Source organism: Nuphar pumila, chromosome 12 (genome assembly GCF_984573655.1).
Source record: "Nuphar pumila chromosome 12, dmNupPumi1.hap1.1, whole genome shotgun sequence".
Classification (NCBI taxonomy): Eukaryota; Viridiplantae; Streptophyta; class Magnoliopsida; order Nymphaeales; family Nymphaeaceae; genus Nuphar; species Nuphar pumila.
Window position 1 is genome coordinate 10,429,735 of NC_143260.1, and position 22,051 is coordinate 10,451,785.

Consider the following 22,051-nt stretch of genomic DNA (forward strand, 5'->3'; position numbering starts at 1 on the left):
CCACATGGACCAAGTCCAGATTTTCCAAACCCTTGGTCCAAGGTACTACTATTACAGCCACTGTGGCGGCCCGGCGGGTCAGCCCAATTCAAACTTGGCCAGTTATATTGATTAGGGTGGTCATTGTCAAAGACCTTAGAGAGAGAGAGAGAGAGAGAGAGAGAGAGAGAGAGAGAGAGAGAGAGACCAACACGGTGGGGAAGGGGAAGAAAAGCCCAAAGTGGGGCCCGCAGATCGGGATGATCGGTGCAAAAAATCAACCCTCCCCTCTCTGTCTTTTCTTATCGATGAGACCAAACCCTAATTTTCATTTTTCTTTTTCCTTTATTTTTATAAAATCCAAAGGCTTCTCATAAAACGTTGAAAAAGCCTGAACTCTCTCTCTCTCTCTCTCGTAAAAACGCTGAAAAAGCCTAAACTCTCTCTCTCTCTACATCGCAACCTCAGTACCCATATCTTTCAACCTCTCTCTCTCCGAAGCATTCCCTTGCTTTTCTCTCTCCCCGTTTCTCCTTTCTTCTGCGAACTTTGTCATTCCCTTCCTTTTCTCTTTTCTCTCTCGCATAGACACCACGATTCCACCCTCCAGTAAGATGGCGGAGTATGTAGGTGGTGGAGGAATGGCGATGGTGGTGGTGGGAGGGAGGGGTGGCCGAGACTGCGCGGCGACCTCGGAGGACGAAGAGGCTGAGAGCGGCAGCACCGGCGGCAAGTCCAAGAAGTCCGCCGCTGGGGGGACGATGGTCGCGATCGACGTGGCTCGCAAGCCCCGGGGCCGCCCCCCCGGATCGAAGAACAAGCCGAAGCCGCCCATCGTCATCACCCGCGACGCCGAGAACGCCATGCGCCCCCACGTCCTTGAGCTCTCCGCCGGCTGCGACGTCCTGGAGAGCGTCGCCCGCTTCGCCCGGCGACACCACCTCGGCCTCTGCGTCATCAGCGGCAGGGGCACCGTCGCCAACGTCTCCCTCCTCCACCAACCAACCGCCTCCTCCGGCCGCCCCTCCGCCGGCACCACCCTCACCTTCCACGGCCAGTTCGATATCCTCTCCCTTACCGGAACCTACCTCCTCCCTTCCTCCCCTTCACCCTCCTCCTCCTTTACCATCTCCCTCGCCGGCGCCCAGGGCCACGTCGTCGGCGGCACAGTCGCCGGCAGCCTCATCGCGGCCGGACCGGTTGTCCTCATCGCTGCCGCCTTCAACAACCCCTCCTTCCACCGGCTTCCGGCCAACGACGAGGAATCTGGCGACACTAGGACCAGTAGTGGAGGCGGCGGTGGCGGTGTTAAGAAGGAGAACGAGGCCGAGCTGGAAGCTTGCTCAATGTCCATGTATAACCCGTTGAGTTGCCAACTGCCCCATGATGCGTTCACGTGGGTGCCTTCCTCTAGGCCTCCTCCTCCTCCTCATTACTGAGTGAAGTTGGTGGTCACCTATATCTCTCCTCCTCCATGCATGAGCTATGACATGCGCATGTTGATAGGGATTGATGTCATCTGTACGTACTAATTAATCTTGTATTTGATCTAACTTTTGGCCTGGTTTGTCTAGTGATATGATGCACTCTCTCGTGTTTTAAGAAATTAATTCGCATCACAGTTAATCATATGAATGTGATGACATGTAATGGCAGTTGGCCAAGGATGAGAGAGAGAGAGAATCTCTTAATTTTTACTTTTGGGAGTTTATTTAATATTTCTTTCAAATATTGTGGTGACCAAGTAGAATCAATTTGGATCTACCACGAGTTTATGGAGTATTCTTGTGTTTAAAGGAGTTAATTGGTAACAAAGTTCGAGTAAGGTGATTAAGGCTGAGAACCACTTGTGTTCGGCTGGTAAAGAGCTCGTTCTAACTCGTGAAATAGGCTGAAGAAGCCAGTCTGCTGTTAGCCGTTCAGGTAAAGTGGGGTTTGGAAAGTACGTTTTTAGGGAGAGCTTTACCAGCTTCATATGTATTATTCCCAATAAGTCACTTCACCATTTTGAATACTTAAATCAGCCTACTATTTGAGTTTAGGCTCGCTCACATTTTAGCTACTATTCATTGCCCACCCTCACTCTACACGTCTCTCAGCCTCTTTGTCGTACAAACTCACCTGAACTCTGGTGAAATAGGCTTGGCAAGCCTAAACAAACAACCAGGTGTTCAAGTGTTTGGATTTTTTATACCATAAGGAGTGATTGTTGAAGTGAGGGTTCAAATGATTACAACTTGAAAATAATGTAGTTATTTTGTAAATGAGCTAGCTCGAGCAAGGCTTGTTTAGCTAACTTGGTTTGGTTTGTCGCAGAAAATGAGTCAAGCTTTGTTCGGCTTGTTTACCAGCCCTACATGTGATGGGATGTAATGATAATTGAAAAATATATATATATATATATATATATATATATATATATATATATATATATATATATATAGAGAGAGAGAGAGAGAGAGAGCAGTGCTATTTTTTTTTTACTTTTTCTATTTTGGTAGTTCAAAACTTTTAATGATCACAAGTAGAATCTATTATCCCCAAGGGGGGTTGGCTTAGTGGGGTGGAACCTTGGCTCATAGGCTCCTCTGTGCAAGCCAATGTATAGCATAGGCCCCGGAAGCAGAGATCCTAGCCTCAAGAGTTTTATGCTGTTATCATGACGACCGTAGGTATGGCAGGCTGAGCCAGTCTGACCAGGTCTTCATGCTGGGTGTGATTTCTTCGAGTTATAAATCCAAAAAAGGTAGAATTTATTCAGATTTACAGCGAGTTTAGTTGGTTCGTTAACTTTGCGAACAAAGGCTCTTAGAAGAGTATGAAGTTGCTAAAGTAGTATAAATAATGGGATATCATGAAGAGATTAGTGGGGGAAGAAATGCTGGTCCTCTGTTCATTGATAATGTCCAAAGGGACAAATGTAAGCACCATTCCATAATTTCTTAGACATAGAGAAGAGGCCCAGTTGATGTAAGTCCGCTAGTCAGGAGCCTCTTTACGGTAACGTGCTACTCAATTGAAGTCATGGAAAGAGATTTCTAAACCCGGTTAGGTTTCTTTGACATAAGTAAAAGCCACTCATGATGCTACAAAACAGGAACTCTACTGAGTCCATGTGAGTTGGTCTTGGCGTCTCAGCCCACAAGAGCTGGGCTCATCTGGTAGGGGCGACTTGTGAATGTTACCAAGTTGAGGGGACCTCACAAGATCGAAACCTACTGAAAGCGTTTCTTGCCACAAGGTCAAACTGGGTGTACTCTCCGATCAGCAAGAGAGACCCTAAGGGTTTTACCAACTGGAGGCCAACCTCTTGTCAAAAAAAAAAAAAACTGAAGGCCCACCATGTAGTCAGTTTATGAGAGGGTTTTTACTTCATGACTGCTGACCATCTATCTCAACATTTCTTAAGATAGACACCGCACCTATCTCGAAAAATGCCAAGATGGTTGGCTGTCAGGCAGGCGACTGCATGGCCACCATGTAGCTACGTTGCATATAATATAAAGTCAAATAAAAAAACAGCGTGTATTTCAACTTAACCAATATATGCAATACATGCATTTGATACTTTGTCTATGAGCTGTTGTTGATTACCAATCTTTGGAGTATTGTAAAACTTTTTTTTTTTGGTTTTTTTGCAAAATGGTCCCTGCCTTATTTGAGATTTGTAAATTAGTCCCTGCCTTAAAAAAAATGGTAAATCAGTTGCCCTGTTCCACTATTATTGCAAAACGGTCCCTCTGTTAGGATGGCGTCGAATTAGTTTTGGACAAAAGTTGGCAGTTGTTAGATGTCATGTAAATTGTCCATTATGAACTTGCTATCAATGAAAAATGTCCATTATGCATCCTGAGGGAGAACTGAAACACCAGCGCCTAGACATGCATCATATAGGGCACTTTTGGAAGAAAAAAAAACTCTTATAGGAAAAGAAAGTTTTGCCTATGCGAGTTTTTCATACTAAAAGTTTTTCAAGAAAAAGTTTTTCGCTTGTTTGTGTATTATGAGAAAAACAGAGTGGGAAAATGTGAAAAAATGAGAGAGGAGGAGGGAGGTGGTGATGGCGGTGGGTGACAGTGAGATGGTGGGTGGGTGGTGGTGAGATGAGAGGTGGAGAGTGTAAAAATAAATTTTCTCATGGTAAGAATGTTTCCTATAAAAAAAGTATACTTTTTAGAAAAACTCTCTTAGCTAAAAAGTCTCTTTCGTTTGGTTTGGAAGGGTCAGAAAATCTGTACCGATTTTCTATTTTGCATCAATTTTCCTACATCTTTCTCACTTCCAAACGTGGCCATAGCGATCAGAGTGGCAGATCTATAGGGAAAAGGGGTAAACCCACGAAGTTTTACTTTGTTAGGATAGTAATCCTAAGTATGACAGGCCTAGCCAGCACGGCTAGGTATCTGTTCCTGAGAGTGGTTTCTTTGTGTAAATATAAAAAAAACATATAGCGCGATGAGATTGAGAAGGAACAGTCTTTCTCAGCTCCCACGAAATATGTTATGGCCCTTTATGGATGAAGTTATTGTTTAGCTATGACATCAATTGCATCCACGACCAAAACCCATCAAAAGGCAGTGTCCTCCTGTACTGGATGTGTGTCATCCATTCCCACGAGACCAATACTAGGATACCAAACTGTTGGGGTCAGCAGCTGCACTACATAGTTAAACTAGATGGGTTTTTTGAAAGAAAGTTGAACTTTAGATTTTTTTTCATTTGTTAATATCAGCAGGCCGGACCAGTTGAAAGTCCAAAAAGATAAAGACGGACAACACGTCGTTGGAGATAATATCAAACACAGTGCTGTTAGCAAAACCAAATATGATGATAAACTTGACATGTATAAAGTTGTTACAAAATGTAAACAAAATCCTAACAAAGTGGATCTTATCCCATGTAAATAAATAGCATAAATAGATGGACTCTCTCTCTCTCTCGTGTTTATTATCGAGAAAAAGGGAGAGAGAGAGAGAGAAAGACTATCGTGGACGTAGGCTTTTCCTAGTCGAACCACGTTAAGAGTTGTTTTCTTTTCTTCTACTTGTTTTTTGTTTTTCTTTACATGGTATCAGAGCCATCTCTGATTTTCATCTGAGATCGTGTGACCTCTCGTATTCCCATTTATGGCATCCGAAAATAGCCCCAACTCATCTGGTTTGTTTTCAGCTCCTGTGATTCAATGGAACACCTTCTCCAACCTTGTTTCGATTAAGCTGGACAAATCCAATTATTTGCTGTGGCGATCTCAAATCGAAAGCGACATGATCAGTCAAGATTTGATAAGGTATGTTAACGGTTCATGCCCTGCTTCAAAACAATTTGTTCAAAATAAAATCAACCCCAAATTTGCTGCCTGGAAAAGAGCAGACTAGCTTGCTCTAAGTTGGATCAAGGCGATCGTGATTGAATCTATTTTAGCTCAGTTAATTCGTCATAGTACTACTCGTGAGGCTTGAAGTACTCTGGAACATCAACATGCCTCACAGTCGAATCTTTGGATTATTCATCTCAAAAGAGACCTTCAAAATGTTAAAAAGGAGGACAAATCGATGGCTGATTATCTACATCATGCCAAATTTCTGAGTGATTCTTTGTGTGTCGTAAATCATGAAGCAATGATTTGGATTTAGTTCTTCATGCTTTGAATGGTTTGAGTAGCGACTATGAAAGCTTTGTTACTACTGTCTCTACTTTCAAGCAACTTCCCACTTTTTCAGAGTTATATAATATGCTTCTTACTCAAGAGAAACGGCTGCACATGTTTTCCCCCAACACTGCGGCACAAGTTGAATCATCTTCAACTGCTTTTATTGCTCAACGTGGGAGAGGTCGCAACAATTTTTATGTTCGTGGTAGAGGTCGCGGAAATAGGCGCGGGTATTACAAACCAAACCAGACCAGACCAGCGGGGATAATGTTGCTACATGCCAATATTGTGGTTGCAAAAATCACACCGCCTGACAATGCTATGATCATATACCGAAGGCATTCATGGCTATGGCCCTTAATGCCGGAGCGAATCAAGCGACCCCCAATGCAGGAACAAATCAAGCTTGGTATCCCGACAATGGAGCTACTCACCATATGACAAATTCCGATCAGAAATTGCAAGATAAGTCGACCTATCATGGATTAGATTCTGTTATTGTTGGCAATGGGGAAAAAATGCTCATTCAAAATATTGGGAATGTATCGCTACCTTCTGGCTCGACAAACCTCATTTTAAAGAATGTCTTGCATGTGCTGACTATTCAGAAAAATTTGCTATTAGTTGCTAAACTTACCAAAGATAATAACTGCAAGATTGAGTTTATGGCTAATGATTTTACTGTCAAGAATTTGTAGACGGGGAAGAATCTTCACAAGGGGCAGAATGAAGGCGGTCTTTATGTTTGGAATAACAAGGAAGCTCATTTGCTGTTCAAAAAATCAGCAGCATTGATGGATTTGTGGCACTATCGCCTTGGCCACACAAATCTTGAAAATTTGAGAAAATTGAATTCGTTTAAGTTGTTTCTTGTTGAGAATAAGAATGACTTAAGCTTTTGTTCTTCATGTGCCCTTGCTAAAATGCACAGACTGCCTTTTAATAAGTCTGATTTTTCTATATCTGCTCCTTTAGAGTTGATACATGCTTATCTCTGGGGTCCTGCTCCTAGTGGTTCAAGAGAAGGATTTGCTTACTATCTATTGATTGTTGATGACTTCTCTCATTTTTCTTCGATTTTTTTCTTGGCCAAGAAATCTGACACCTTCTCGTGCTTTAAAGTTTTAAGAAATATTATAGAAAGCCAAATTAAGCACAAAATCAAAATTTTCCACAGTGACTCAGGAGGTGAATTCATGAGTAAAGAGTTCTCTGTGTTTCTTGACTCCCACAGAATTAAGTGATGGCTCTCGTGTCCACACACCCCTCAACAAAATGGGATTATGGAACGAAAACATCGCCATCTTGTTGAAATGGGACTTAACATGTTGATACATGTTGCCCTTCCTTCTAAGTTTTGGGTTGACGCCTTTAAAATAGCCGTCCATATTATCAACCGCCTGCCTATGCATGAGTTCTGCACCAAAACTCCATATGAAAAAGTTTTCAGAAAAAGGTCTCAATATGATTACATGCGGGTTTTTGGATGTACTATTTATCCATACCTGGTTCCCTACGTATCTTCTAAGCTCACACCCAAATCTCAAACTTGTATTTTTCTTGGATATGGGTCAATTGTCATAAGGGATATTCATGCTATGATCATGTACATCAACGCACTATTATATCCCGACATGTTGTTTTTAATGAATTTTCTTTCTTATATCAAGGATGTGGAATTCCTCTCACTGAAGGTGACATCATAAAGTGGTTGGCAGTTAAGACCCAAAAACCTCAACATGTTTCTTTGCCTGAGACAGCCCCCATCCGGGCACCTAATCCTAGTCAAGAGAAACACACTCCTATTATTCTCCATGGCCTCTTACCTGCTCCTAAAGAAGGAATCTCAGAAGAAGATCCTCCCTCAAATCCTCTTGAGTCACCGAGTCTGCCTCTTCATGGCAACTTTGAAAATGAGCCAAGTCATAATCCACCCTCCCATAGACCTCATCTCATGATCACGCGATCTCAAGATGGGACCGAGCAACCCAAAACCTTTACGTGTCAAGTATTACAACATGACCTTGAACCAACCAGTTTTCAAGATGCTTAAAGTGATTTCTGATGGGTCGATGCCATGACCAGTGAAATGAATGTCCTCTACAAAAATAAAACTTGGAAACCGATTCCTTTCAAAACAGGTCTCAATATAGTTGAATGCAGGTGGATCTTCAAGATCAAACGACATGCTGATAGGTCTGTTGCTAGGTTTAAGGTCGGGTTAGTGGCAAAAGGGTTCTTCCAAAGAGAAGGGGTTGACTACTTAGAGATCTTCAGTCCGGTCATTAAACCTACTACTATTCGCATGGTGTTAACTCAAGGATGAAACATTCATCAATTAGATGTGAATAATGTCTTTCTTCATGACTTCTTAAAGGAAGAAGTCTATATGAGTCAACTGCCTGGATTTGAAAATTCTGCATATCCCACACATACCCCCCCCCCCCCCGAGCTTGGTTTGAACGACTTAGTTCATATTTGCAATCCATTGGCTTTGAAGGGTCCAAGGCAGATTCATCCTTCTTCATTTGATCATCTTCCACCTACACTATTTATATTTTGATATATGTGGATGATATTATTCTTACAGGAAGTTCTAATCAAGAATTGCAGGACATAATGATTAGTTTTGGACAAAAATTCTCTACAAAAGACTTGGGCAAACTACATTTTTTCCTTGGAATTGAAGTCAAATATCAACAATCTGGGATCACTCTTTCACAAAGGAAATATATCACAGATCTTTTATCTAGAGCACATATGAAAAATGTCAAACCAGTTGTTACACCAGCCACTCCAAATGTCATCCTTTCAAAGTATGAGGGGGAAACTTTACAAGATGCAACTACCTACAGGAGCATTGTGGGAGCTCTCCAATACGTAACATTAATCAGGCCTGATATTGCCTTCTCAGTTAACAAAGCATGTCAATTCATGCATCAACCGACCAACTCTCATTGGATGCATGTCAAAAGAATCCTGAGATATCTCAATGGAACAAAATAATGTGGGCTTAAATTTTTGAAATCTCAATCTTGGACCCTAGAAGCTTACTCAGACGCAGATTGGGCTGGGTGCCCTGATGATAGAAGATCTACTAATGGGTTTCTCATATTGATGGGAACCAATCCAATATCATGGGGATCAAACAAACAACATACTGTTTCTTGTTCAAGCACCGAGGCAGAATATAAGGCGTTGGCAAGAGTAACTTCAGAATTCATTTGGTTAATGACTCTTATCAAAGAATTGAAGATACCATTGCAAGGAGCGCCTACATTAAAATGTGATAACCTTGGAGCCACTTATCTAGCAGCAAATCCCGTCTTTCACGCTGGAGCAAAACACATTGAAATAAATTTTCATTTTGTTCGGGAAAAGGTCGCAAAGAAGGAGGTAGAAATTCAGTTTATCACTTCTGAAAATCAACTCACAGATATTTTCACTAAGGCTCTTCCAGGACCACGATTTAATCAATTGAAAGACAAGCTTAACCTTGTTGACACAAGGCTCAGCTTGAAGGAGCATGTTAATATGAGCAGAGCAGACCAGACCAGCTGGAAGTCCAAAAAGATAAAGACGGACAACACATCGTTGGAGATAATCTCAAACTCAGTGCTATTAGCAAAACTGAATGTGATGATAAACTTGACATGTGTAAAGCTGTTACAAAATGTAAACAAGATCCTAACAAAGTGGATCTTATCCCATGTAAATAAACAACATAAATAGATGGACTCTCTCTCTCGTGTTTATTATCGAGAAAAAGGGAGAGAGAGAAAGACTATCGTGGACGTAGGCTTTTCCTAGCCGAACCACGTTAAGAGTTGTTTTCTTTTCTTCTACTCGTTTTCTGTTTTTCTTTACACATATTCCAATTCAAGCACAGAGATTTTGGATGTGAAACTCTACTATCATGATTGCGTGATTTGTGGGCTATAATTGGTAACCAATTGCAGAAAGAAAATCATACTCATTTTCTACTGTGTCAAAACGCTTGAGAGGGAGAGAGAGAGAGATCAAGCAATGAAAGGTTAGACGTGTTCAAGAGAGAGCATTCATACCTGTGGCTAAGAAAACATTTTCGCAGATCAAGTTTGTGATGTCTTTGGTCAACCGATGGTTCTTCAACTACTCTTGAAAAATAGATCCTGCTTTTTTCAATTACGTTAGAAAAAAAAGAAGAAAACAAACCATCGTTCTGCTGCATTTTTTTTTGTTTTTTGTTAATTTATAAACTAGTTCTCTCGCTAAGCAGAACAATTATTTTGCTTCATTTTTTACAATTTTTGCAGATTAATGACTGCCTTGTTTGTTTTTGCCAAAATGATTTTTTTTATAGGCAAATTGGGAAGCAGATCAGGTCATGCTGAACATGAGTTTTTTTGCTCATGCCAACATCGTGGCCGTCACTTTTGTATTTTGAAAAGTTAAAAAGTCAAGAGAACAATTATATGCTACGTGGCATTCATCCAAAATGCAAACAGACGGCCACGATGTTGGCATGAGCAAAAAGCTCATGTTCAGCATGACCTGATCTGCCTCCTGCAAATTGGGGTTTGGGCTGACCCTACAAGTTATACAACTGTACCATTGGGTTTTGAACTGCAAAGTCTCCAACTAAAGGTGACGTTCACTAACTGAACCTACCAGACAAGCTAAGAAGCCGCATTTGGTGACTTTTTTTTATAATAAAGAGAATCCACCTCTTGTTACCAGTTGAAAGGTGCTACGTTGATGGTGGCTTTTTTTCTTTTAAAGGCAAGCTGGGGTTAGGTAGACCCCTACCAGTTATACAACTATACCATTGAGTTTTGAACATGCAACGTCCCAAGTCCCAACACAAGGTAACGTGCACTAGCTGCTCCTACCAGACATGTGGACACCCGTTTGGTTAAATAGGATGGTTTTATTATAGTATTTGTGGTGTAAACCTCTAACACTTCAGAGAGTTTCTTTTAGCTTCAACCTTTAGGCAAAGAATGCACATAGTGAATATCGAATTTGTGGTGTCTCTATTTGAATGCCTTCAGCTGCTTGTGGGCAAAACCTACATGACTTGGATAATGAGTTTAGGTGCATAGAGCGCTTATCAGCAAATCTTACAAGGACTTGATAATGAGTTGCACCGATATGGTTTGGATCTTTGAACAAGGATGAGCCATCACAGGAGCTGTTTTTGTTCTAATATGAAGAAACATTACTGGGTAAGTAGACCTGGTCGTGTTGTCTCATCTTGCCATACCTACGGTCGTCGTGCAAGAACCTTGGGCTCTAGGGCCTTTGTTGTGCATCAGCTTGCGCATTAGGGATGGCAGTGGACGGGGGAAATGGAGATCCATTGAAATCCATCATGTTTGGGGTGAGGATGGAGGACACGAACATGGAGGTTTAAAATGAAAACCCGTATGGGGATGGACTGACTCTTAAAACCTGCCCTACCCCGTCCCCGATCCCCGTTAATGAAATTAATAATATATCTTTATTATATTATAAAATAACATTTACATCATATATTTCCGACCTTAAGTTCCTACTTTCTAATAGTAAAAACCGCGAGCAGGTTGTATGTTCCCCCACGAACACGGGGCCGCGTGTTCGCGGGTCCGAATGAGTGCCACGTTGGCACTCATTCGGGAGTTATGTACGGAGGAATATCTTGGGATCCGCAATATTCCTTCGTACCGAACACGCGGCCCCATGTTCCACGGGGAACATACACCACCCTCTCGTAAAAACCTCTTTCTCTTCTTTTTCCTTCTTCTAACGGCTCTAAAGAAGGATTATGTAAATTCGGTACCAGGAGAAAACTGGGATTCGTCTGAACCCACCCCAATTAGGGCGGGGATGAAGGGGAAAATCAAAATCCACCACAGGTGATGGAGGGTAGAATTTTGAGACAGGTTAGGAGTAGAGAGCTTGTCCCCCGCACCCATCCCGGTCCATTATCATCCATTCATAAAAGTCTAACTTTGACCATCCATCTAACGCCCAAGGCCCCATCCCACTATGTCAACCCTCCATGGACGACAGAACCAGTACAATACAAGGATAAAACTAATTTTACCAAGACTTAACCATGCCAACTTCGATCACGTCACCTTGTGTTGGGACGTTGCAAGTTCTAATCCCAATGGTATCATTGTACAACTGGTAGGGATCTGCCTAACCCCAGCTTGCCTTTCAAAAAAACTTAGAGCACCAAGTTCACCTAGCAATCCAAGTCAACCCAATAAAGGCCAACTAGCCGAATGAAGTCCTCGAACTCATCATCCTTGGTACCCACAAAGAGAGAGATATTTTGATTCAAGTGGGTGCACGCGTGGTCCTGTGGTGCAGGTTCAACCGAATCCTGCAGCAGGATGTACGTCTCTCTGCACAATCTGTGCTGATTAGTCATGCATCATCACCATACCCTCCTCCACACTCTTTCATTTATATTGCATCAACTGCAAAACTCTCTGTCTCCACACATTTCTACCCTCGATTTCTCCCTTAGTCACGATCCATTAGCAGCCTCATGAGAGAGAGATGAAAAAGGCTGCCACCAATGTATTGACTGCCAACTTTTTGACAGGCGGAAGATGAGAGCTTCTTCTCTTTCTTTCTTGTCTGATTTCTGCTCATTCTGTGAAGTCTAAAGAGGCCCGTACCACCAAAAGACGTGCGATGGGGGCGTGTGTGAGTGCGTTAACATTCTCTCCCCTGCCCTTCTACCTGCGCCCGCAGTCCAAAACGCCACGCAATGCATTTGGTTTCGGTAGGCGTCTTCTTGTTGTTGTTTGCACACTGTTCCAAGAACTGTACTTTAACAGCAGCAGGCAGAACGTTCAGGGGTTCAGGGTTGGTGTAGAATAGAACCAGTATTTATGGACCGCAGTTGCTTTGTAACAAAGCTGAGGCCCTCTCATTTATTTCAACGCTGCAAACTCATTTCATCATCAGCATATCAGAGAGAGGGCCACAGCTTTATTTACAACACTGCATACTCATTTCATCAACACTGCATGCTCATTCCAACCTCTTTTCTTTCTTTCCCTTCCTGCTGCTTTTTTGTTTTATAATTTCTACCATTCATTCATTATTCACATACTTCTTTTTGCACTTTGGAATCTGACCACCGAAGCTTGGCGAGAACAAGTATCCTTCCATATGTAACTTTTATCATGCATTGTCATTACCTTTTCAATATTTTAATGTTCATGACCTCTGTGTGTGTGTGTGTGGTGGTGGTGGTGGGGGGGGGACTTGTTCATTGGTTGGCCAACCTTGATTTGTAACTTATTTCAAGTTTTAAATGTCTAATCACCTATAGCAAAGGAAACGGATAGGATGGGTTATATCATACATTCAATCCTAGTCATCCAATCAATGGCTCGATGGTTTTGCTGGATGGCTAGGCTTCAATGTATGATGCAATCCATCCTATTAATTCAAATGATGGGATCCGTGTTCTATAGCAACAAAATTATAACTATTTCACACCCCGCTGGCAGTAGGCCTGGGAAAAGGTGTTGATCCCTTCATCACAGGTTGGACCAGGTATGTGGGTGTCTTTAACTGGTAGGCTCCATAAGGGCTTGGGTGGTTGTGACACCACGCGGGGTTTACCTCACAAGGGCATGGGTCCTTTAATTTACCCAGTTCTCAACGCGGGTTCTAATAAATAAATAAATATAGGGTAATAAGTTCACATTAAATGAAACATGATAAATGTGATCATGGTTAATTTTTGGTATTTTTTCCGTGGTTCTGACCCCATAAACGTGTTGAGCATGGTTTATTTGCTAAGAATCCATGACTGGATCATGTGTTTTTGATGAAAATTTGATACTTGGAGCCTAAAAAATTTACAAAGATTTTGGTCCATTATTTTTTTGAACCTTATAAAAACTCAGCCATATGTCAGAATCGAACACTTCAAGATCCGATCCCTTTAAAATCAAGTACATAAATCACATCTGTATGATCAAAATTTAAAATAAAATGGAAAAACTCAAAAAACTCATTGAGCACGTTTCATTAAGCATATTTCATTTAGCACGCATGAATTACCCATATTTCATTTAGTGTGCGTGCGCACACACACACACACGATTGGGCATAATAGTGGATGCCCAATCATAGTATGCGTGGTCAAATGTCAATCTGCAAGAATTAGTGGCGGTCATGACCAGCGTTAATTGTGTGAAAAAAAAATGACACCTACCGCTGATCATGAGCGCATCCTACAACAATGGATGAAATGTTTAGTTGACTGTTATTGCCCACTTATATATATATATATATATATATATATATATATATATATATATATATATATATATATATATATATATATATATATTGATGAATCCAAAAAACTCTGTTCATTACCATGGTAACATCTTGTTATGAAAAGTAATCTAATCATGCTTCCACCAAATTCATGTGTGAGAAACGTGTTTTTTTATTCAAGTACATAGGGAGAAGTTCATCTAGTTTTTTTTTTAATGACAAGGAATGAGTCCTCCTTCTAGCTAGTGAACTCTAAGGGTATGTTTAGTTATATTTTTAAAAAGTGAAAATATTGTTCAGAAGAAAATCACTTTAAAAATCTATGAGATTTCAAATTTTATGAGACCTCATAAGAATGTAAATTTCACAAAAATGAGATTCACTTTTTAATTCTCACTTTTGAAGTTTGTGCAAACTTACTTTTATGGGGCTTGCTTTTGGGGTTTTGTTTTTGGGGGTGTTGTTCAAATGAGATTCACTTTCTAAATCACATAAGATGCAACCAAACGTACCCTAAGTGAGTGTTCTGGCATGCAAAGATCAATCACTAAGCACCGAGCAATCCACCAGCATCATCCCAGAGAGAATCGATCTTAAGCAAGACAAAGTTCCACCATCTTTTCAAAAATTGTCCTAACTTCATCAACGTGGGGCAGGTAGTTCATCAAGCCTTCTTGGAAAGACTACTACTATATGTTTGGGATAAACGACTCTTAAGATAGAGGAGTAAAAAATTAGTGTTATTGCGGCATAAAATGGTGCACATATATAAAGGTCTCACAGAAGGATAGTTTGCCACCCATGGACATTCTCTTAAGGGGCGTTTTCATGTCGCAGAAGGATGTTGTAATGCCCCAAAATCTAAACCCAAAATTTTAGCAAAAATTTGAAAATTTTCTTTTTCTTTTTAATCAGCGAAAGACGATATTTTTCATGCAAGGGTTTAAACAACTTTGGAGTGGGTTACAGGTGTGAATCCACAACATAAGATCAAAGTATCTTTTTATAAAAACCTGAAACCATTCATGTTACTTACAAAATTCTTTTAACAAAATATCAGATAGAGAGTTTATCAAATGCTTAGAATCAAAATAAATAAAATCCTAAGACTGACCCTAGATCCTCAGAAGTACTAGTCCCCCATGTTGTCACTGCATCTCGCCATCCACTGTTCATCGTGTCAGTTTCTTGAAATTCCATTAAAGGGTCAACCTCATGAAAGCCTAGTAGGCACTTATCAATTTATGAGAATTGTGACATTAAAACTATCATGATAGCATGCAGTTATTCAAAAGCAGCAAAACATGCTATACAATTCATGCAACATATAAATATTCAAAGGTAACATTTAAATCATGCTCATTAATCATTTTGAATTAACAAGGTATATCTTTGGTATAATCTTTCAGAATAAAGAGGTCTTTGTTTCATTTATTACCATCCACCCGAGCATGTGGGGGAGAACCGATGCACAAATGAGATCACTTCAGGGGTATGTTATTCAAGAATCATATTTTACTTGGGTGATTGACTAAGGTCGACCCAAAGCAGGTGGTCCATGACTGGGAGATAAACCCGCTAAGGTGTATAGTAAATTATAGAACACATCCAAGGCCAGTTGCAGTAGTTAAGAATTTATCACCTAAGACACGTTTGATAGCCCTTGTCTCCTAACGTATGAGTGATGATTGACCAAATGGACGTTATTGCTCCTGAAAAGTTATAATAGAGGTCACTTGAGGTTGTACCCCTTACCTTCTCTAAGTTAAGTCAAACACTAAATGAGTCATTTTGTTTTGTTAAATTTAGACTTATTTATGAATATATTGATGCTTGCTATACCTAGGCATCTTAAAGTTCATTAGCTCAAGTACCTCTCTAAGAAACAACAAGTCTCAACTTTATAACTCATTCATTATGCTTGGGTTTTTAAATCGAACGAGCATCTTGCCTATGAAGGCAACCCAAAAATTATATGTGTATATTCTTATTTCATAATCGAGAGCATTGTGCACCTTCAATTGGGTTCAAAACAAACCCTTACTCCTCAGGAGTGATTACCCATATGTGCATGTCATTGCACGCATTACAGTACCATAACACACATCATAAATTCATAAACTGGTTCCTTGAACCGTAGGCTCCAACATAAGTCATAGATATTTCATGCATAGCATTTATCTTTTTAGAAAGTAGCATCATACATTAGTTCATGCATGCATAATTCGTAAGTAAACACATGTTTACGATCATGCTAACACATTTTACAAGTAAAGTTCTTCTAACTATCATGCATGTGAATCATCTCACGTAGAACTTTATTGAAAAGAGTGTATGCGAGCTATTATACAAAAAAATATCATAGATAAGCATGTATGTGAACTATTTTACGTGAAAATATCATTGACAAGTATGCATGCAAATTTTCATACATAACATTTTATAGAAAAGCATACATGCGATCTTTTATACATAAAATAACATTTATATGTATGCATGTAGACAATCATACAAAATATTCCATAGAAAAGTGTGCATGGGAATTATCCTACATAAAATTTCATAAAAAAAGCATGCATGCGAGCTTTATTTCACGTACATTGATATATACATATTGGTAAATAGACAAGAATAGGTATATACGTATTTTTAACATGAAAAATATATATGAATATTTTAATATTAAAATTTCTATATAGAGAGGTACGAATCCCTACTTCATAATCTGTGTAGTCTTACGAGAAACAAAAAATCTCAAAAATGCCCTTAGGGATTTTTCTTCCAAGCTACGTGATGCAGATCACACTCGTTGACGTCGATCTGGACACAGGCGAGGCCTAATGAGTGCTTCATGTTTTGTGTCAAGGAGGGACACTCGACGTGGTCTGAGCCTAGTTCAATCAACCGAAAAGAGAAAGAAAAGGTCGCTAGAACAAAAATCTCTCTTGCCAGTGGTGGCAAAATTGAAAGAGGGTGGCGGGTGCCGGCATCGCCGGTGGCAAGATGGCATCGGGTACCGGCGTTGCTGGAGCTCCATTAGTTGAACCTCATACAAGAGAGAGGACAACATGGTGTTGCTGCACTGCTGGACATAGCAGCGTCAGACTGTTGTGATGGGTAGTGGCAGCGGGTGTTGCACCCTCAGCAGTGCAGCAGGTTGGGTTTGCTGGCCCTGACAAAAAAAAATGTATCAAGTGTTTACATTCCTGTAAGTAATGAATATATATATATATATATATATATATATATATATATATATATATATGAAAACCACATATATGTATTACGAATCAAGTGAAAGAAGAAAGACACACACACACACACACGTGTGTGTGTGTGTGTAAACATAAATGCTCATTTCATGTAGGTGAGGATTTCATGTTGGATCCTCAAGATTTGATCGTAATCATGTACAAGTTGTTTGTTCTTTTCTTTGAAACTTGAAAAAAAAATATGGTAACTTTGGTTATCTCATGCTTTATGACCATCATGTTATGAGAAAATGTATATGAGTATATTTCTGCATAAGTTGTAATTTTTTTTATCATTTATGCATGAAAAGACTGAGGTATCTTTACTAAACTTTGTAAAATACATGGGAAGTTTATAGTGCGATATGTTTCACATATAAATGTCATGACCATGGTTCCGAATATGGACTACATATTGTTAAATGTATGTATTGATAATTTGTATAGTTATAGAAATGTACATGGTTCATGACTGTGTGAAAGCTCAAAAGTTAAGTATAAGGTTTCGTAGAGCCCTTAGGGTGCGACATGGACACTCCCGAGAATTTATGTGTGTGTTGCCAAAAATTGGGCAAATGGTTAAGACAAGACCAATGGGGTACGAAGCGTACACCCAAGTTATTCCATTAAATACCTGCATACACACAAACCTAAGCAAATGCTTGGTCAGTTTAAACGTATTGGGGCATTCTTCCGACACTCGTTGTTAAATACACCATGAGCTCACTTGATGGGTGATCTAAAGATACCAAAAACAAATATAATATTCTTGGTTACTCCTTTGGTGTAGTTTGTGTTCTGTCATTTCATGTTGATAGGATTGTGTACCTTAAAGTGATACTCGGGTTCTCGAAACCCTAATTTGCTCAAAAAAGACTGGTACAATTAACCTGAATGAATTACATTAAAAAGAAAAGAAATGGATTCATATCCAACGTCGGGCTACCTTAGAGAGGGTAGATGGTACAAACTTTGTTGAGTTGTTATTGTTGTAACATACAATGTTTGTTATTTTGCTACGAGCGACAATGATTCGATGGTCCTCCACCACGGAGTTAGGAGACCCAAACTAATCAATTTTTTCTTTAGGCGAGTAGGTCTTGTAACTTTTGCAGAAGTCGGATGCATCCTATTTATCTCAGCCTTTAGGGGTTTTTCTCTTAGTCATTATATTACCCCTTTAAGATTTTGATTTAGATAGTCATTCAGAGTATTAAAACACCCATGCATAATATACCCTCAGATGGTCTCAATGTATTCAAACTGCACGTACCCACAAGGAGTTAATCAAGTGAAACATACATTTTAATTATACAATTTTACATTTTTATAATTAGTTGTTTATGCATGTGTGTAATTATGTTGATGCACAACTATTGGTTCATATATCGTTTGAGGCATGTTTTGTATTCAATTTCCAAGTATTGGTGACTACTAAGTAAATAATTTTATGATATTGCTTAAATGCATGCTTTACGGTTACTTCTAACATGTTCTGAGATTAATTATACTTATCTTAAATGAACAAGATGTTAAATTTCAACACGCTCTTGTATGCCTGACACTTTATTTGCATACCTTGTGAAGAGATTCTCTACTGAGACTTGAGAAGTTTGACCTCCAATATTAATAATTTTACAGATGAGGATAAATGATCAACGGGAGCTATTGCGAAAGACTTGGCTGGAGTTGCGAAGATCACATTTTTATTTAGCGACCTGAGATTTTGTCTTGATGGTTCTAAATATTTTTAATTAGTTTTATTTTGAGAGATGTAATAACTCTTTAAATTATAGTTGAATAGTACTTATGTCAGTGTTTTTTTTAAAATACAATTTTAGCTATAATTGCCCAAGATTTTCCAACTTCACTTTGAATATTTTCGCTGTGTAAAAAAAATTGGCCTAAAAAATCAGATAAATTTGGGGTGTTACACTAGGTGCTATGCACACACAAGTCAATTAAATCCTACCTAAAATCGCATAGAACATAAAATAATCGGATGTTTGATGTGAATGCTCTGATGGCTACTACAATACCAGTTGAATAGGGTCTTCCTATGGGGTTTGAATAGGAAAGAAAAAGAAAAAACTAAGGGAGAGAGATGAGAGAGAAATTTAGAGAGAGTTAAGAGAGGGGCCTGTGAGGGGGTCCTTTTATTGCCCTCTACCCTCTATTCTATTTATAATAAGATCTCCCTCTCCTTCTCTATACCCAACATCGTGTGGATAGGGAGGGAAGATCCCTATTTGTTTGTTATTTCATGCTTTATTTATTTTAAAAGCCCCACTTCATCATAACTCTATTTTGACTTTTTTTTGTTGATTAACTAACCACTAACTAATTAATTAAGAGATAGAAGAGAGAGAGAGAGAGATGAAGACATCCCATCCTCCTCTAGACTCCTCTCATTTGCTAAGAGTCCCATCCATATGAGCTCTAAGACATCAAGTGGGTCCCACATGGGTTCAATCCAATGAGATTGGATCTAAATGTTATTATAGCCAATCCAAGTGGGTTGGATCTAATTCCATTAATCCATTTAAGAGTTCAAAAGGCTAATTCAAACCCACAATAGATCCAATGACTAGGGTTTAGATCCATATCCAATATATCCAAAATCTATAAGTTAAATCCAAATCTATATTGGATCCAAATATTAGAGTTTACATATTTGACATGTCCAAAATTCATTATTTATTATATTCAAGATCCAATTACATATTTAATTAAATATGAGCACACATTAATTGAACATAAAAATACTTATTTATTCAATTAAAATTATAGAAAATTTGCAAATGTTACTGGCTGGGCTTTGATAAATCAAGTTTTTATTAATATTTTTACGACAAATAACATGATTAAAATTGAAAATATGCATGTGTTTGAAACAAATTACATTATATTTTCATTTAATTATAACTAAAAAAAACTAAAGCAAACATATGTTTTTTTATATGACCAGCTATATGTTTAATATAAAGCATGCAAGTAAAAAAACTAAAACCTATATCACAAACATTCATCGACATGAAGACATGTGACCTGAGTCACAGGTTCAATTTTTTTTTGAAAAGTAGAACACAAAGACACAAAATTTATTAATTTTTTAATCAATACAAACTAGTTTTTTGATATTTTAATATTTAAAATGCATTTGTATTGAAATAACATAAAAACATTAAAATAACATAAAAACATTCATTGTATGTGTCAGTGTTTGTGTTCTCTGGTATCACTAGGGACACGCCAACAAAATGATGTGTCCTTGTGACAGACTAAAACAAATAAATACCACCCTAGGAGAGGTCATTTTATCGCATTTATCCAACTATCTAGTGAAAGAAAGAAATGTATTTAAAAAATGACATATTTTCTAAAATATCTCATAATTTTCGCTATTCTCCCTATGTCCAAAATTGTAAATATTTGATTTAAAAAGACCTTTTTACCCTTTTTACATGTGAATTTCCTAAATATATGTGAATTTTCTCTCAAATATGTGACTATTTTCTATAGAATAGTCTTTGTTCTCAAATCTATATCTCTCTGATTTGACGTCAAAAGCATATATTTTTTTAGTTGTTAGAAAGCTAAGATATAGGCCTATAACTTTTCTGTTTTGAGTCAGAACTGAAACCCCCTTTAGAATTCCTGTTTTTGAGTTCTAAAATCAGAATAGAAGCATGCTCTGTAGATTGAAATAGATGCGGTTGCGCCTTTTTTGTTTCCTCTATGCAATTTCCTAGCTACTTGTGTCAAAAATCGAGAAAAACAAAAAAAAGAAAAGAAATGGATTGAGACGTTAGCTTTTCAATTTCATCAAGATGATCTTGATCTGATAAGCGGTCAAGGAGAAACTTTCTATGAAAGATAGGTTGTTCGATTATTCTATTATGTAGAGCATGCTTCTATTTCAGTTTTGTAGCAAAAAACTAGGAACACTATAAGAGTTTTTGGCTCTAACTCAAAACAGAAAAAATATAGGCTTGTATCTCAGCTTTTCAATGAATATAAAAACATAGGTTTTTGATGTTAGATTAGAGAGATACATATATGAGAATAAAGACTCTTCTATAGAAAATATATATGTGATATTCCGCCTAAGTATATGTGATTTTCCTCCTAAATATATGCAATTTTCCTCCTATATATGTGAAGTTTCTCCTAAACATGTGATTTCCTCTTAAATATACAATTTTCTCCTAAATATTTGTGAAGTTCCTCCTATACATTTGATTTTTTTCTAAATATATGTAGAGTTCCTCCTATATATGTGATTTTCCTCCTAAACATGTGATTTTCTTTTACATACATGTGATTTTCTAAGTTTAAAATGATATTTTCATCTATTTTTTTACAAACTTCTGAGGTATATGCGAACTTAGTCAGATATTTGCAAAGTTTCGAGGTTTGAGTTTAACAGGATGTTCACACTTATTTTTATGCAGACTTCATTAATTTATGCATATATTTTGTGCAAACTTTTGCATTTTAAGCAGACTGCCCACATATATTTTATGCAGACTTCCTCATCATCGCATATATTTTATGCAGACTTCTTCATCCTCACATATATTTTATGCAGACTTTCTCATCCTTGCCTATATTGAATAGTCTATATTTCAGAGGATATTTCTCCCTAATCACGCATTATAACAAGGTAATCTTAATGGCGTTAGAAAGCTAACATCCTAATCTATCTTTTTTCATTTTGTTGTTTTTTTCAAATTTTTGGTGCAGATGACTAGAAATTATCATAGAATAGATAGAAAAAGTGTAGGTACGCTTGTTCATCTCCTGTTTTAGGAACACTGTCAGGGTTGTATCTCAGCGTCTGTTCAACATTTTGTAGCGAATCTAGTGTCATTGGAAAAACATTTCTGTCTAG

General features: G+C 38.5%; 1 pseudogene; it reads left to right on the forward strand.

Annotated features, from left to right (window-relative positions):
• The first annotated feature begins 593 nt into the window (after positions 1-593).
• On the forward strand, positions 594-1,418 carry LOC149819956 (AT-hook motif nuclear-localized protein 28 pseudogene; annotated as a pseudogene).
• Positions 1,419-22,051: the final 20,633 nt, after the last annotated feature.